This window comes from Triturus cristatus, chromosome 8, assembly GCF_964204655.1.
Source record: "Triturus cristatus chromosome 8, aTriCri1.1, whole genome shotgun sequence".
In the NCBI taxonomy this organism is placed as follows: Eukaryota; Metazoa; Chordata; class Amphibia; order Caudata; family Salamandridae; genus Triturus; species Triturus cristatus.
In genome coordinates, this window is record NC_140591.1 from 996,019,327 (window position 1) to 996,035,143 (window position 15,817).

The window sequence follows — 15,817 nt, forward strand, 5'->3', positions numbered from 1 at the left end:
GAGTGGGTGTTTAGAAACTTGTATTGGTGTGTCAATGGTTTTAAATCTGGCACTCTGTATTTTACAGTGAGTGATGAAAGGTTATACTAGTGTATGATGAGGTGTATCTGATTGTCACGTGGATGATGCCATCAGTGATGTCATCAGTGATGTCATTTGAGATGTCATCAGTGATGTCACTGACCATGTCATGAATGATGTAATATGTGACATCATCAGCAATGGATTGCGGGCGCGCGAGATGTAGTTAGTACAACTAACTATATCGGAGGAATTTCAATGGTTTTGTTCGAGTGAAATGTCCAGCTAACTGTAACATCCCTAAAACCTATTGTTTTTTCAGTGAATTTCTAAGGTTTTTTAAATGCTAATTCCTAACTATATCAGGCCTGAAACCTATGGTTTTTTCAGTGAATTTCAAAGGTTTTTTAAATGCTAATTCCTAACTATATCAGGCCTGAAACCTATGGTTTTTTCAGTGAATTTCAAAGGTTTTGTAAATGACAATTTTTAATGTATTAATTGTTTTATACTGATTTACTACATTTTTTTAACTATTTATTTTTAGATATATTTTTTTAAATTACATTATAAATACATTATACATTACAATACAAAATATACTTTCTCGGAATGAATTACTTTAGTTTAAATACTTTGCAAATAGGCAACAGAATTTACGTACAGTAGTTACAGTTGTTGCAATGGGCAACACAATTTCAAACACAAAGCAACATTGAGCTCAATGTGAATTTCTAGTTAAATGCAATTAGTTACTTTATGGATAACTTTTCTAACCACAAGACTAGATCCTAGATTCAGTCCTTGGACATCTCCTGTAAACAGTTGAGTAAAAGCGTTGTGGTTACAGTAGTAATTTTTAAGGAATATTTTCACATAGAATCACCAATGTTATCCTATGGCAGAGAATTCACTTAGCAGGTAAGTAGTGTTATTGTTACTTTGTCATACTCAGTGGTGGATCCTGGATCCAGCACTGGCCATCCACCTGTAAACAGTTGAAAGAATGTGTTTAAGTCATACAGATGATTTTTTAGGAATATTTTTTGTTTGTGAAAATAGACACTTAGAAACTTTTCAGCTGAAAACCACACAATGGATTCCTATGGAAGGAAATACAAGTTACTGGTAAGTACGCTTAGAATTACTTTTCAGGGTCAGTGCTGGGCTAAAAGATGCAGCACTGGGTTCTCTCCTGATTACAGGTGAGTAAATCAGAATTCGTAGTACAGCTGATTTTAGAGGAATATTTGTACATTTCAAAAATGGACACTGAAAATTTTCTGGTGAAAACCACACAATGGATTCCTAAGGAAGGAAATACAAGTTACTGGTAAGTACGTTTAGAATTACTTTTCAGGGTCAGTGCTGGGTTAAAAGATGCAGCACTGGGTTCTCTCGTGATTACAGGTGAGTAAATCGGAATTCGTAGTTCAGCTGATTTTAGAGGAATATTTGTACATTTCAAAAATGAACACTGAAAATTTTCTGGTGAAAACCACACAATGGATTCCTATGGAAGGAAATGCAAGCTACTGGTAAGTACGCTTAGAATGACTTTTCAGGGTCAGTGCTGGGCTAAAAGATGCAGCACTGGGTTCTCTCCTGATTACAGGTGAGTAAATCGGAATTCGTAGTTCGGCTGATTTTAGAGGAATATTTGTACGTTTCAAAATTGGACACTTTGAAAATTTTCTGGTGAAAACCACACAAAGGATTCCTATGGAAGGAAATACAAGTTACTGGTAAGTACGCTTAGAATTACTTTTCAGGGTCAGTGCTGGGCTAAAAGATGCAGCACTGGGTTCTCTCCTGATTACAGGTGAGTAAATCGGAATTCGTAGTTCGGCTGATTTTAGAGGAATATTTGTACGTTTCAAAAATGGACACTTTGAAAATTTTCTGGTGAAAACCGCACAAAGGATTCCTATGGAAGGAAATACTAGTTACTGGTAAGTACGCTTAGAATTACTTTTCAGTGTCAGTGCTGGGCTAAAAGAACTTTTCAGGGTCAGTGCTGGGCTAAAAGATGCAGCACTGGGTTCTCTCCTGATAACAGGTGAGTAAATCGGAATTCGTAGTTCGGCTGATTTTAGATGAATATTTGTACGTTTCAAAATTGGACACTTAGAAACTTTTCTGGTGAAAACCACACAATGGATTCCTATGGAAGGGAATACAAGGTACTGGTAAGTATGCTTAGAATTACTTTTCAGAGTCAGTGCTGGGCTAAAAGATGCAGCCCTGGGTTCTCTCCTGATAACAGGTGAGTAAATTAGAATTCGTTGTTCGGCTGATTTTAGAGGAATATTTGTACAATGATGAAGGAAGGGGGCGGGGGCCTGAGGTGACAAGTGCAAACACGCCCTGTGGCGCGTTTTAAGTTGGGGAATTAATTCCTCTTAAATCCCGAGGTCCCCTGGGGGCCAACTAGCCCACCAGGTACCTCCAGTATGCGCCAGGAAGCTGCATTGCAGACAGGTGTTCAGAGGCCACGCCCCTTTTTACAACACTCTGCAATGCAGCTCCGTGGCGCTTACTGGAGGTACCTGGTGGGCTAGTTGGACCCCAGGGACCCTCAGGATTGAAGAGGAATTAATTCCCCAGCTTAAAATGCGCCACAGGGCGTGTTTGCACACATATCACGTCAGCCCCCCCCCCCCTCCTTCACCACTGTGCAAACGCGCCCCGTGGGGTGTTTTAAGTTGGGGGATTAAGGAATCCTGAGGTCCCCTGGTGGCCAACTAGCCCACCAGGTACCTCCAGTATGCGCCAGGGAGCTGCGTTGCAGAGAGGTGTTCAGAGGCCACACCCCTTTTTACAACACTCTGCAACGCAGCTCCGTGGCGCTTAGTGGAGGTACCTGGTGGGCTAGTTGTCCCCTAGGGGACCTCTGGATTGAAGAGGAATGAATTCCCCAACTTAAAACGCGCCACAGGGCGTGTTTGCACAGTATCACCTCAGGCCCCGCCCCCTACCCTCACCACTGTGCAAACACGCCCCCTGGCACGTTTTAAGTTGGGAGATTAAGTCCCCTTGAATCCTGAGGTCCCCTGGCGGCCAACTAGCACACCAGGTACCTCCAGTAAGCGCCACGGAGCTGCGTTGCAGAGAGGTGTAAAAAGGAGCGTGGCCTCATTACACCACTCTGCAATGCAGCCCCTGGTGCATACTGGAGGTTCCTGGTGGGCTAGTTGGCCCCCAGGGACCCCCAGTATTCAAGGGGAATTAGGGGGCGCATTCGCAGAGTGGTGTAAAGAGGGGGCGTGGCCTATGGCCCGATCCCGGTCTTTTCTTTTTTCTTTTTTTTTAGAAGGGGGGCTTTTCTTTTTTTAATTTATTGGACCCCATCCCCCAGGGCCTGTCCCCAATTTTGTTTTTTTTAAATAAAAAAAACAAAAATCGAGAAGGGGGCCCCTCCGAGGCCACATTTTGCCCCGGGGACCCCATCCCCCGGGGCATGGCCCGTTTTTATTTTTTTTTATTTTGGAGGGGGGCTGCCTTGCCCCCCTCCTGTGGCCCCTTTTTAAAAAAAATAATTTGTTACATTTTTAGGAGGGGGGCCGCGTGGCCCCCCTCCCGGGTCACTACTGGCCCCGGGGACCCCACCCCGGGGCCTGGCCAGCTCGTTGGGGACCATAGGGGGGTCCCAATCCCCCCACGGTCCCTCCGGCTGCCCGCTTCCTGCGGGAGCCGGCATTGCTTTTCCACATGGGGAGCAGCTAACATGCTGCTCCCCATGTGGAAAAGCAATCTGGTTTGCTTCATTGAAGCGAGAGCAGATTTCCCTGCTCTCGCTTCAATTAAGCAAAGCAGTTTGCAATGGCAGGGTGGGAGCCACAAGGCTCCCGCCCTGCCATTGCAAACAGCAGAGTCCCGGGGGTGGGCACCCCGGGACACTGCAGGAGCAGGCCCTGGGGGTTGGTGGTCCCCAGGGCCATCATTGGCTCCAGGGGGGGCCGTGCGGCCCCCCTCCCTCCTTTGTCAAAACCCCGGGGGGGTGGTGGTCCCCGGGGCTTGGGGGTCCGAAACGGACCCCCTATTTTAAATAATTAGTGCCCCGAGGAGATGGCGCTCCCCGGGGCATGCGTTGTTACATAGTCCATATCAATTTTGGGGCAATAGGAAAGACCCAGCTTCAGTATATTTTTTTCTTGTTCAGAGAGCATGATGTCTGTAAGGTTGACTATCGCTGTCTCGCTGGTGTTATTTACTTGTTCGATTTGGACTTGGGCTTCTCTCTGCTGTTTGCAAAGTTTTGAGCCTTTGCGCCTCGTCCTCCTCTGCCTCTTGCTCTTTGTGGGCTAGTATCTGCAGGGGGTCTTGGGTGCAGATTGAAGCGTCTCTCCTCCCTTAAAAAATCAAATTCATCGACTACAGTTGGGATAGGTGCTCCTTTTGGGTTGATCATTCCTTCCTCTACATCCGTATTGAGTTCTGAACTGGGAATACTGCTCTGCTCAGAATTCTGTACTGATACTATTGCACTGGCAGTGTTCATTCTCAGATTCCTCATACTCTCAAATTTCTTAGCAAATGTATAGATTTGACCCCAGTCATAGTCATTCTTATCGCGCAAAAACTTGATTGTGGGGATCGCTCAAATGATTAATGTTTTAACTATTGCATTGGGTAATATCTAATTGTGATCACTGGGGCAAAATTAATTCATTATTTTAATTTTATATTATGCCTAGCGTTGGTTTTGCAATGGTTTTCAGCTATGTGAAATAAGCTTAGGCTGTAATTCAGACCACCAAGGTCACAAATGTGGTTGAGCACGCTGTGCAAAAGTATGGCAAATTCTATAATGCAATTTTCCAATAAGAACGGAAACAATTTTATACTGTTCTTATTTGAAATAGTTGTTATGAATTAAGTCCATAACTAGGTACTTACCCAAATTTATTTCAGCAAAACCTGCTTGTTGTATTGGATAAAACTACTAGTCTGCTGTCTAGTTTTACTGTTGTAGTTTAACACGTGACTCGTTCACATTCACAGTTAAAAATCCATGAAAACTTTAATGAATTGCTAGTGAACAAGCCTGCGGGACAGGTGAAACGCGTCTAGCATTTTCAGCTGACATTAAATGAATTCTGCGCACAGACACGGCGTCGATTGCTTTTGTTGAGAAAGTTTGGTGAATTACTTTGGACCGTGATTGGGAGGTCTATACTTCGACGCGCCCTTTGGTCTGGAGTCAGCGGGTGTTCCCAATCGTTTGTGGACTGTATATGTATATATATGGAATAGAGTGCTCGTTGTGGGGAAGCAGGGGGCTATCATTTTTGAAAAATATATAAGAATAAAAGAAACTTAAAGGACTTTCTATCAAGTTTGGACTTCTTACTGGTGCACCTTCCTCTTTTTCTGTCATAAAAAATTTATAATATATATCCAGATTGTACATGGGCAGCATGGTTCTTCTCCAACAGAGCATTCATGTTTGCAAGAGGTGCTATATCTATTCACAATAGATTATAACTTATTCAAGAAAATGATAGGGCTGATATATCTGTAAGTTCTTGTTTTGGACTTTTAAATGGAACTTACTACAGCGATATGTATGGAAAATTGAACAGGTTTTCTGCTGGGTTCACTCTCAGTAGGGGTACACATTATTCCACCAAAGTCATTTTGTACGTTTTCTGTATGCACTGCCATTGGCACAGCCTTATCTCTGTTGCAAGGCTCTATTCTCCAACATTGCAATTGGAAAATACTCCCACATGTTATGCTGTTTCTAGTTTCTTAACTTGTACTATACATGCATTCTTTGTTGGGTGTGTGGCAGTATGAAAATATATACCTTTAAAGGAGGATCAATGTCTGTCTAATGTGTACTTTCAGAATGTCTCTATTCTCAGCATTAGTTGTGCTCTGAACTGAAAATGACCTTTGTGTGTGTGCCTGTTGTCCGTGTTTAGTTTTGCATTTATTAATTCATGTTTTACTCTTTGCAGGGGGACTGGCAGACACGGTAAACGTTCTGCGGTCACTTGTAGTGACCAGCAGCACAAAGAACTAATATAATATAACACTGTAGAATGCGCCACTATTAGAAACATTTCAACTGCTTGTTTCGTTAAATGATGTTATGTTTTAGGGTGTTTTTTGTTGTTGTTTTTATTTTATTTGCAAACTATCCCCATGCTTCAATATGGCGGTATTGTTTGTGTAGGAAAGTAAGATCTGCTTTTATGGTTACCCCCACGTTTTGCCTGGTGCTAAGCTGCTATTGACTAGTCTGACTGGGATTCTGCTAATCAGGACACTAGTCTCTCTGATTTCTCTCTTAAATTGTTATGTTCAGTACTTAGGTACAACCCAGATTGGACACTGGGTTACCCTTATAAGTCCCTAGTATATGGTACTAACGTACCCAGGGCATAGGGGGAGACATCCATTACAACGCGGACATTGCATCGCAGTGCCTTTAGATCACTGTAATTACAATGCAAGTTGTTACAACGAATTGCGCTGGATAGAACTTAAGGAATAGTTTGATTTACTGTTCCAACACCTTCCCTACTGTACGTAGAGTGGAGTTGGAATAGTAAATCATACTATTCTTAAGCCCAGCGCAAGTCGTTGTAATGACTTGCATTGTAAAAACTGCGATGTGACATACCACGTTGTAATGGAACGCGTTGTATCGTCATATATTTGGGCATAGGTACCGCAGAGGTCCCCCACTGGCTGAAGCATGTATTATGCCACCCTTGGGAGACCATTCAAACTGTAACTACAGACCTTGCATTGCAGCCTGTGTAAGCTGGTGCTAGCACCACTTACGAAAGATATAGGTTTCCTATATCTATGGTCACTGCACTTAAAACCTATAAATCACTCCTATGGCAGGCCTTTACAATCCTGAAGTTAGGGCACTTGGTTCGGAGTGTGAGGGTGCCCCTACATGAGCAGGACACCCCTAAAGCCTTCGGAGTCCATTCTCTCGGTTGTAAGTGATGCCACCATATACCATATAGAGGGGCACAGCGAAATAACGCAATGATCATATCGAAATTGGTGGAAACGAATCCTATCATGTTTGGTATCAAACATGTTGGAACCATACCCTAAACAGTGTGAGAGGTATGATTCCAAGCACTGGAAGAGTCCTTAGTCAGGCTCTCAGTGTTCCCGATGCCAGCCTTCTAAACCTTGACAGCACAAAATGGTTTCTGCCAACCAGAGACACGATTCTGCCCTCCTGCTGCAGAGCCATGCTCAAGCAGGGGAAGGCAGACCAATAGGCATCCTGTCACAGGGAGGTGTGACCACCTCCCACACAGCATTTAGTGTATTGGGACCGGGTGGGTGCACTTGCACGTGAGACTAAGTCTGCACGAGGGGAACATTAGGTGCCTATGTGCATAGTCCAGTTGAAACCAGCTCTGGGAGACGTTGGCTCCCGCTCTGGTGCAAAACTGGACAAAGGACATGGCAGTAACCTCCCTCCTATCCAAACCCTCCCCTGGGAGGGTACCCTGACTCAAGCTATCCTGGCTGAAGAGGGGTGAAACCCCGAAACCGGTCCTAGGATGCTTGTTTCCAGTCCAGGGAGGACCTGGCTTGGCAGTTTGGGCTGGACTGTTCCCATGAGGCACAGGGTCAAGACTGATTTGCATATGGCTGGGTTCAAACTGGAATGGCATGGTGAGCAAAAAAACAATGGATTTAGGCGCAGATCTGTGTACTGGAGTGAATGTATGACATTGTTCTGCCATCTGTCGATTAACTGTTGTTTTTGTATTTGTCACCCCGAGTGGGACGGGTATGCTCAGACATGGGTTCCGTGCTCTCCATGCCACTGGAATCAAGCTATCCTGGCTGAAGAGAGGTGAAACCCCGAAACTGGTCCTTGGATGCTTGCATCCAGTCCAGGGAGGGCCTGGCATGGCAGTTCGGGCTGGACAGATCTCATGAGGCACAGGGTCAAGACTGATTTGCATATGGCTGGATTCAAACTGGAATTGCATGGTGAGCAAAAAAAACAATGGATTTAGGCCCAGATCTCTGTACTGTGGGGAATGTATGACATTCTTCTGCATTCAGACCAATAGGCATCCTGTCACAGGGAGATGTGACCACCTCCCACACAGGATTTAGTGTATTGGGACCGGGTGGGTACGCTTGCCAGCAAGACTAAGTCTGCATGAGAGGCACATTAGGTGCCTATGTGCATAGTCCAGTTAAAACCAGCTCTGGGAGGCGTTGGCTCCTGCTCTGGTGCGAAACTTGACAAAGAACATGGAAGTAACTGCCCCCCTGTCCAGACCCTCCCCTGGGAGGGTCCCCTGAATCGTCCCAACCCTTTCCTGAGAGTACTTAAGGGCTTACCTGTGGGTGGGTCACTAGATTCATCTTGGGTCAAGATTCAGTTCAGACACCACTTCTTCTTCTATCGACTGGGCCCTCTAGACTTTGCTGGACTTCGTTTGGGCCGGACTTTGTCTCACTTCCAGTCAGCTGCATCATCTGTGCCTGAGCGCCATACAGGAACCTTCCAAGGCCTGTGGGCATCAAAGACACCTGAAGGAATCTCCCTTGAAGTGAAGGAGTCACTTCCCTGCCTTTGCAGGCACCGCAACTAAGCTGACCGGTCTGCTGATCCTGAGCTCCTTCAAACTCCAAAAGGTTCTGCAACACAGGTGGTGGTTCTCTACAGCTCTTGAGTCCTGCCCTGCCCTCTCACCAAGGTTGAGGCCAGTATCCCTCGTTGGAGTCGCAGGAACTATACCCCTGTGCACTATATCGACTTGCAGTTGCAAAGGCTTGTTGGCTCCCTTCCACCAAGAACTTCGGGCTCCAAGCAGCCCAACCTCAAGCACCCCCAGGGCCCAAATACTTCATCCAAATCACATAGTTTGCACCGTAGCCTGCATCTTTTGGTGAGCTGCTTGAGGTCCTCTTGGAACTCCAGTGCCTTTGGCCTGTGGGTCCTGTTGATGTTCACCTTTGTTTCGTTTGGGCTCTGCTAAGTGCTCAGGGTCTGCCCTGACTCCTCTGCTTGTGCTGAATCCCCTGGACCTTGCTGGTCCCGACATTACTCCTTCTTCAACTTCGGCGTTGGTTGCCTTTCCCAAGGCTTATTGGTGCTCCCACCAGATACCGACCCCTCAGCACTCGACATCCGATGTGGGACAGCTTGTGCAGAGCTTTGGTCCTCGTCAACTCTCCTGCAACTACCGACATTGGTGGGCATTTGTCTTCCAGATCTCCTGGTCCCTTCTGAGTGACTCTGCCCCCCGCTTGCAAGTACCTCTCAACTAGAATCCACCTTCGGATTCCACCGGCCATTTTCCCCTTACTCTGCAGCAGCACTTTCCTGAAGTCCTCCATTGGGTTCGACGGCGGTCTCCAATACCATTTCACACCTATGCACCTGGCTTCCCTTTTGTAAGTAACATGGGTACTAGGGTATCCACGGGTGGGGTGGCTCTCCAACCTTCTGTCTTTCACTGGGTTTCTTCAGGGTCTACTGGGAAGGATCCTTAATCTTTAAAACTCCAACCGTGACTTACACATTGACTTGTACAGAGCACGCGGTCGTGCTCACACACTGTACACGCTCTCTGTGGGGTTCCTAGTCACTCTCCTTGGGTGGTTCTTTGGTCCCCAGCACTTCTACATCCTCTCAACATTGTCTTGACCTGAGTCGTGGTTCTTATACCACTTTCTTAGTATAAGGTTTAGTCCCCCCCAGGGGACCACTGTGTATTTCGTGCTATTTACTTGATTTCTATGCAAAGTATTGTGTGCATTGTGCATATCTCTGGGTAAGAGATATATGTATGTGTTAGAGAGTATTATGCAATAAATACATATTTTTATAAACACTTTGTGTGATTGTTTTTCACTTAATAAATACATGTAAGATTGTGTTCTGGTAAACAAGCTGCTTTACACTCATTCTGGACTGAGCCTGAAGGCTGCTCTCCACAGCTACCAGGTAGAGAACTTTCGATGGTTGTCTAAAACCTCCTAAATCACCATAAGGGTTGTCTGGACTGGTGCAGGGTCTCCACTTACATAAGTGTACATCATATACCAGGCCAGATTGTCACAGTTTGTGTTTCCACATTATTGAAAAGTAAGAACTGCACCCTGGTGCGGGTCATCTGCTTTCCCATTGTTATTAAGGATAGTGTAATGCCTGCGAAATACAGCGGTGTAAGGATGTGGATGACGATTGCAGTGCCCACTTCTAAGTCAGGTAGAGGTAGAAAGATAGGGGTACATTTATCAAGTTTTCACACAGCACAATGCAGTGCAGCAAGCCATCCTGTACATTAGATGGCACATTCCTGCTCTCTGGCTGTGCTGGCGCACAAACTGCTGCCTAGATTCAAAGCAGGCACCCTTGCACCATGGTGCTGCAAGGGTGTCTGTGTTGCAAGCAGGATTGTGTTTGTGCAGGAAGGGACACATTCCATAACACAAAACAATCCTCAGACACTTTTTCCTCTGTCTATGTGTGTTGCAGAATATGACTTATTGTTTCACCTCCCATGGGAAGGCGTAGCAGGTTGCAATCCCAAGCAGTGGCAAATATGCATGCCCACATAGCATATTCTCTAACCAGTCTGCATTGCAGCCTGCATAGAGAACATGCCCAGGCTCCCATTCCCAAGGCACTGAAACTAATCACAACCGTGCAGTGCAGCGTTGTGATTGGCCATGGGGAGCCTCGGAGTCCGGGTGCTTCCTGCTTCCTGTTTGCACCGGAGAAACCAGGAAGAGGATGGAGTAGATGAAGGAGAGGCGGCCAGCCAGCAGGTAAGTAAGTGAATTCCCCCTTTCCCCTCTTCTCTCACTGCCCCACTGCTGCTTTCCGGGAGTAGCCACCACTGTTCGCAGGTCTTCAACTAACGGTAAATCTGGGTAAGTGCCAAAATCCATGGGTGGATATGTGGGAACACCCAGGCTCCACCCATAGAACGCCTCCCTGGGGCAGAGTAAGTGGTAGTGGTAGTGATAGTGATCTGCCATGTGTTACTCCACATGTACGAAGCCACAAAGGGCCACACAAGGTGGCCTTGCGTAGCTTGGTAAATGTCGGTCTAGGTTTTGTGTTGCCCTTGCGCAACCTTACATGGCCACCCTGCTAGATATTCAGCATAGTTTGAGTCAAATTTGCACACATACAATATGTAGTTATAATTTTCAGAGCCTTATACATTGTATTGGAGCTCATATAGTCCTCCTGGCAAAGTGGCAACATTCCATCCCCTGTGGGAAACTGACTGCTCCTGATTACACTGTGAGCTCGAATAAGAATTTGTTCTACTGCATATATCCAGAAGAGACTTTATGGATCAGGGCTATTAAGCAATCTCCACTGTATCGAATCAGTATCTAGAATATGCTGTGCTGGTGTGCTTATCAAAATAGCAATAAACAAAAGTGTTAAAAATACATTGTATTAAAGAGACTCACATGGATAAAAAAGTTATAATCAATATTGCATATATTGCAGCGCCTACATACTGTTGTGTGGTACCAGAGTGAGGCACTGCTTATTTGGGCTAAAGTAAAACACTGCAAAAGTACGTAGACAGTTTGTCGCTCATTACGCCTTTGCTTGCAAACTTATTATTTCTCTTGGGATTCATGGCAGCCCTTGCCAGCAAGATAAACAATGACAAATGTTATTTGCCACCTCTCATAGTACTGCATTTTTAGACAACAGCACTTTCCCTTATGAAACACATAGATCATCTATCCGTACAATTGGAAATGTAGAACTACAAGCCCCAGAATGCACAGTGCTAATGACTTTAAACTCATAAACCACTTATGTTAACTTATCAAGGATAGATAATTGTTAACGACGGGCTGCTAGGGATTGCACCAATCATCTACTCCCTATCCTATTAGGTTCAGATAATTACTTTGTCTATTTTAGTACCCTTTAATGAGTCTTGCACAAATGCACTTAAACTACAGGGACTGATAGTCCATCAGGCCCTGTATTTACACCTGCCTCTGCCCTGCTTATATGCACTTTGATTTCATAGATTAATTTATTTACGGGACTTTTTTAGCTATCTGTATGGAAAGCTTGTGTTTTAGATATTAGGGTAAAGATTAGCCCCTGTTTAGTTACTTTTATCCAATGTAGCTTTGTGCTTGGTATCCCGATTACAATGGATGGACAGTTGAAGAAAGCAAACGGCCTGTAGTGTGAGGATTAGTGGCTGTATTAGTTATATGACAAATCGCCGTTTTATCAATTTTTGTATGTATTTTTTAAATTATGTGATTTTGTTTATGGTTTTAATTGACTAATAAACACATTTCTTTTTTCTATTTTCGACTTTAAACCCGGATTGTCCTACTTCCCCATGATGATGCAACTTGCAGTTTGTCTAAATATTCTGAGCAGTGATGTTAAGGTGAGGCGAGGGCAGGCAAACATGACAGTGTGGGAAATGTCCAACTGCAGAAGTGATCACCTTTTAACAAGGACTGGCAACATAAGGCTTATATCTTCCAAAGAAATACTATTCTGGGATTTCTTTGAACCCACAACAGCTTACACTACCTTCATGTAAAAGGTGCTGAAAAGCATAAAGCTGTCCGTACATAATATGATTTAAAAACCAAGCACCGAAAAATGTGATGTGGAAATGATGTTGATTAAAGAACTGTAACTTTAGCAGGTACTCATTTTATGCAAAACAATGGCACATTCTCCCAGAGAAGGTACACATACATTTCATGTCACAATTTCAGACGTTGTTTACGATGTAATTCCTATTGCCATTTATATCCTTAGGGTGCGGTTTGGGCCCATCTCTTTCAACCATTTTTTTGACCAGTCTCTTTGCCCACTAGCTTGAAACTTTGTCTTTCACATCTTGAAAAGTTGAAAACATTTAATAAAAACTATGGAGAGATGTCAGACAGACCTGTTTTGAAAGCTTATATGGGCATGATACCGCCTCAATTCCAATATGGAGCCGAATTGTTATGCTTAAGTGGCAAAAGCGGAAAGGATGCTGAAAAGGGAAAATGTGCACAAAATCCGCTGTCCCTACCCAGCTCTTCTTTGATTCAGGCAGTAAAAATAGAAACCTGCATGGTATCTTGGGAGATAATTGGTACGTGTGGCACTAATAAGATTCTGGCCACACCTGGGGTGCGGGGCGGAGCAAAAAATATCACAATGATGTCAAAGTGAGATTTTGCGGAGTGAATTAAAATGAGCAGAGAGAGTTAGGAAAACGTTAACCACGGTTTGCAAGGAATTGAAAGTTAAATCGTGCCCTCATAATCTACAAATTGATATCGCAAAATGAGAACTTAAGATAATAGGGAAAGACATTTCTCAAGACCATGATCAACAGTATTTGGTGGGGAAAGGATCATTGCACTTTAGAAATAAGGCATGGCAGGCTGATCAACCGCTCCTGTACATAGATATAGTACCTAATCGATAGCTTAGAAATTAAATTTTAAGGTTTGAATAGGAATTAATCCTGGTTATGAGAACAAAGAGATAAAAGGGGCTGTGATGAATCCTGAAGGGAAATGTACCTGCAACCTAGGCATAAAATGGGATATTTGCATATACTTTTAGATTGCTTAGACGTCCTTGATGCATGGAAATTGTTTGTACATTCAGTTTAAAAAAAAAATATGGTATTAAAAATCGTGCCCAAGCAGCCGACTTGTTAGCTGAAATGCACTCCCTGGACATAGCATGTGCAATAGGAAAGTTTATGCTAGAAGTTAAAAATATTTTCATGAGTCTATAGAATTAAAAATCTTAAACATAATTTTTTAGGGTGAATTGTATGAAAATTTATTTTTTAAGGAAGTAGGATTTTATGTCATTTACATCTATTTTATATTTAATAGGATGGTATTTATGTAAGATCAAAATGTTGTTATGTATTTAAGGGCCAATGTTCTGAATAAACATTTTTTTGATTGACTGACATTTTGACCCAGTCCAGAGGACTATTTCCCTTTCACGTAGTGCTGCTGGCTGCCAGGGAGTATTATTTACGCCTCCAATGATTGCTTGCAATGAAGTACAGGCCTTTCTACTGAATCCTCCGTGTTTATGCCTACCTCTCCCACTTTCCCCTTGACTCTGCTCCTGCTGGATCCCTTCCCTGCTCTCTTTCCCTTGTGTGGCACTCCTCATTTCACCAGCATGGAGAGGAGGACTCCTCATTTCACCAGCATCTCCCTATCATTCGTCCTTCCTGCCCCTCACTCTTTACCCTCTGTGCTCCTTATCCCTCCCGCTAGCTCCCTTCTCTTGCTCCACCCTCCCAATCTTCCCTCTTTACCCTTTGTGCTCCTTGTTTGTCCACTGCAAACCCTACTTGATACTACCTCCCTCATTTCCCTGTGTCATTCTCATTCCCCCAGTAACCATCTCTTCCTGTTCCTTACAGGAGTACCTCTTTTCCATTTTCATAAATAAAGTTCCATCGCCATCCAATCTCTTTTTTGCATAGAAATAAGACTGTACTGAAGGCAAGTGAACCTTCAATAGAGACAGTTTATAGTTTCTAAAAATCTCTCTTGCTTTGAAGTGCTTAAACTGCATGTGTAAGTGCCTTAAATACAGACCTACTGGCTTTGCAGTAGCTTGTTGCCCTTTGGATGCCATTGTGCCTGATCATCCTCCAACAGGTGAGGGTTACAATGCAGAGGGTGGGACAAGCGGCCCACTTCTGTACTGCAATTAAAATCCAAGCCCTGTGGCTCTTCTCCGATACCATGGCACCAGTGCAGTTCTTGGCTGGAAGATATCCCCCAGGAATAGGCTCTACCACCAGACCCATGTGCACCCTAAAGAAAAATCTATATTTCAATGGTGTTGCAATCATGAGAGCTAAACCTCTTGGCTACGAGTAAAAACAGCTGCTAGTCTGGAAGATTTCAAGCTCAGATAGATATAGAGTTTGGCAGACTATCAGGTCAGGTCCACTCAGTTACCTTACCATGCTGCCTTCTCTATCAACTCTAAGTTGGCTTTTAGTCCTGAAACACTTTCCTGAGCTTAGGCAACAGCCCATACAAAGAGCATCTCCAAAGCTCTCTTATATTTTTTAACATTAGGGAAGAGATAAATTCACTCTTGAAACGTTTCAGATAAAGTCCCTCTTGAGAAGTTTCGGATCCACTGTTCATGAAAATTAGAATTCTGTATCAAAATGCTGAGATTCTCTTTGCCAATCAGCATGCCTAAAATGCAGCCACTAACTATTGTTTTACATATTGTGGCCTTACTGGCTGACACAAGAAGGAGACACTGTTTATTTGCCTGTGATGAGTGAGATAAAAGGGACATGTGCTAATTATCCTGTTGCCCTTATGTTATGATATTGAGCAGCTGTAGAAGGTACTTGTCTTCATTAGGTGCCCTCTCCTTTGCGTCTGGCTCAAAATTGCAGAGCAGACAATAAACAGTGGTTCACGGACGCTGCAGATATATTTAACACATACTGAAGATGCAACAAAGAAGAACAAAGGTGTGAGACACTGCGAAAATCTCATCTTAGGCAGGCCTACAGGGTATCACTGGTATGATTTTACATGCATCTATGACCTATTTTAATACGTTGGAACCATGTTTCACTGCCCTGGGTTGAGAGATGGGGGTTAAGTGCATCTGACACTAAAGCATGTAAAACAAATAAAGCATATATAAGAAACTGAAGCAGGCAATTGCTATGTGACCAAGTTCACATTCATGATTAGAGACAGGGGCAAATTTACACATGTGAGGAGTGATACTTTAAATTTATAAGAATAGAATAAGACT

At 44.0% G+C, this 15,817-nt stretch overlaps 1 protein-coding gene across 1 annotated transcript in view; it reads right to left on the reverse strand.

Moving 5' to 3' along the window:
• The window catches only part of LOC146805332 (cilium assembly protein DZIP1-like), a 1,720,714-nt gene that overhangs the window by 741,489 nt on the left and 963,408 nt on the right, over positions 1-15,817 (reverse strand). The gene's annotated exons all lie outside the window — the stretch shown is intronic.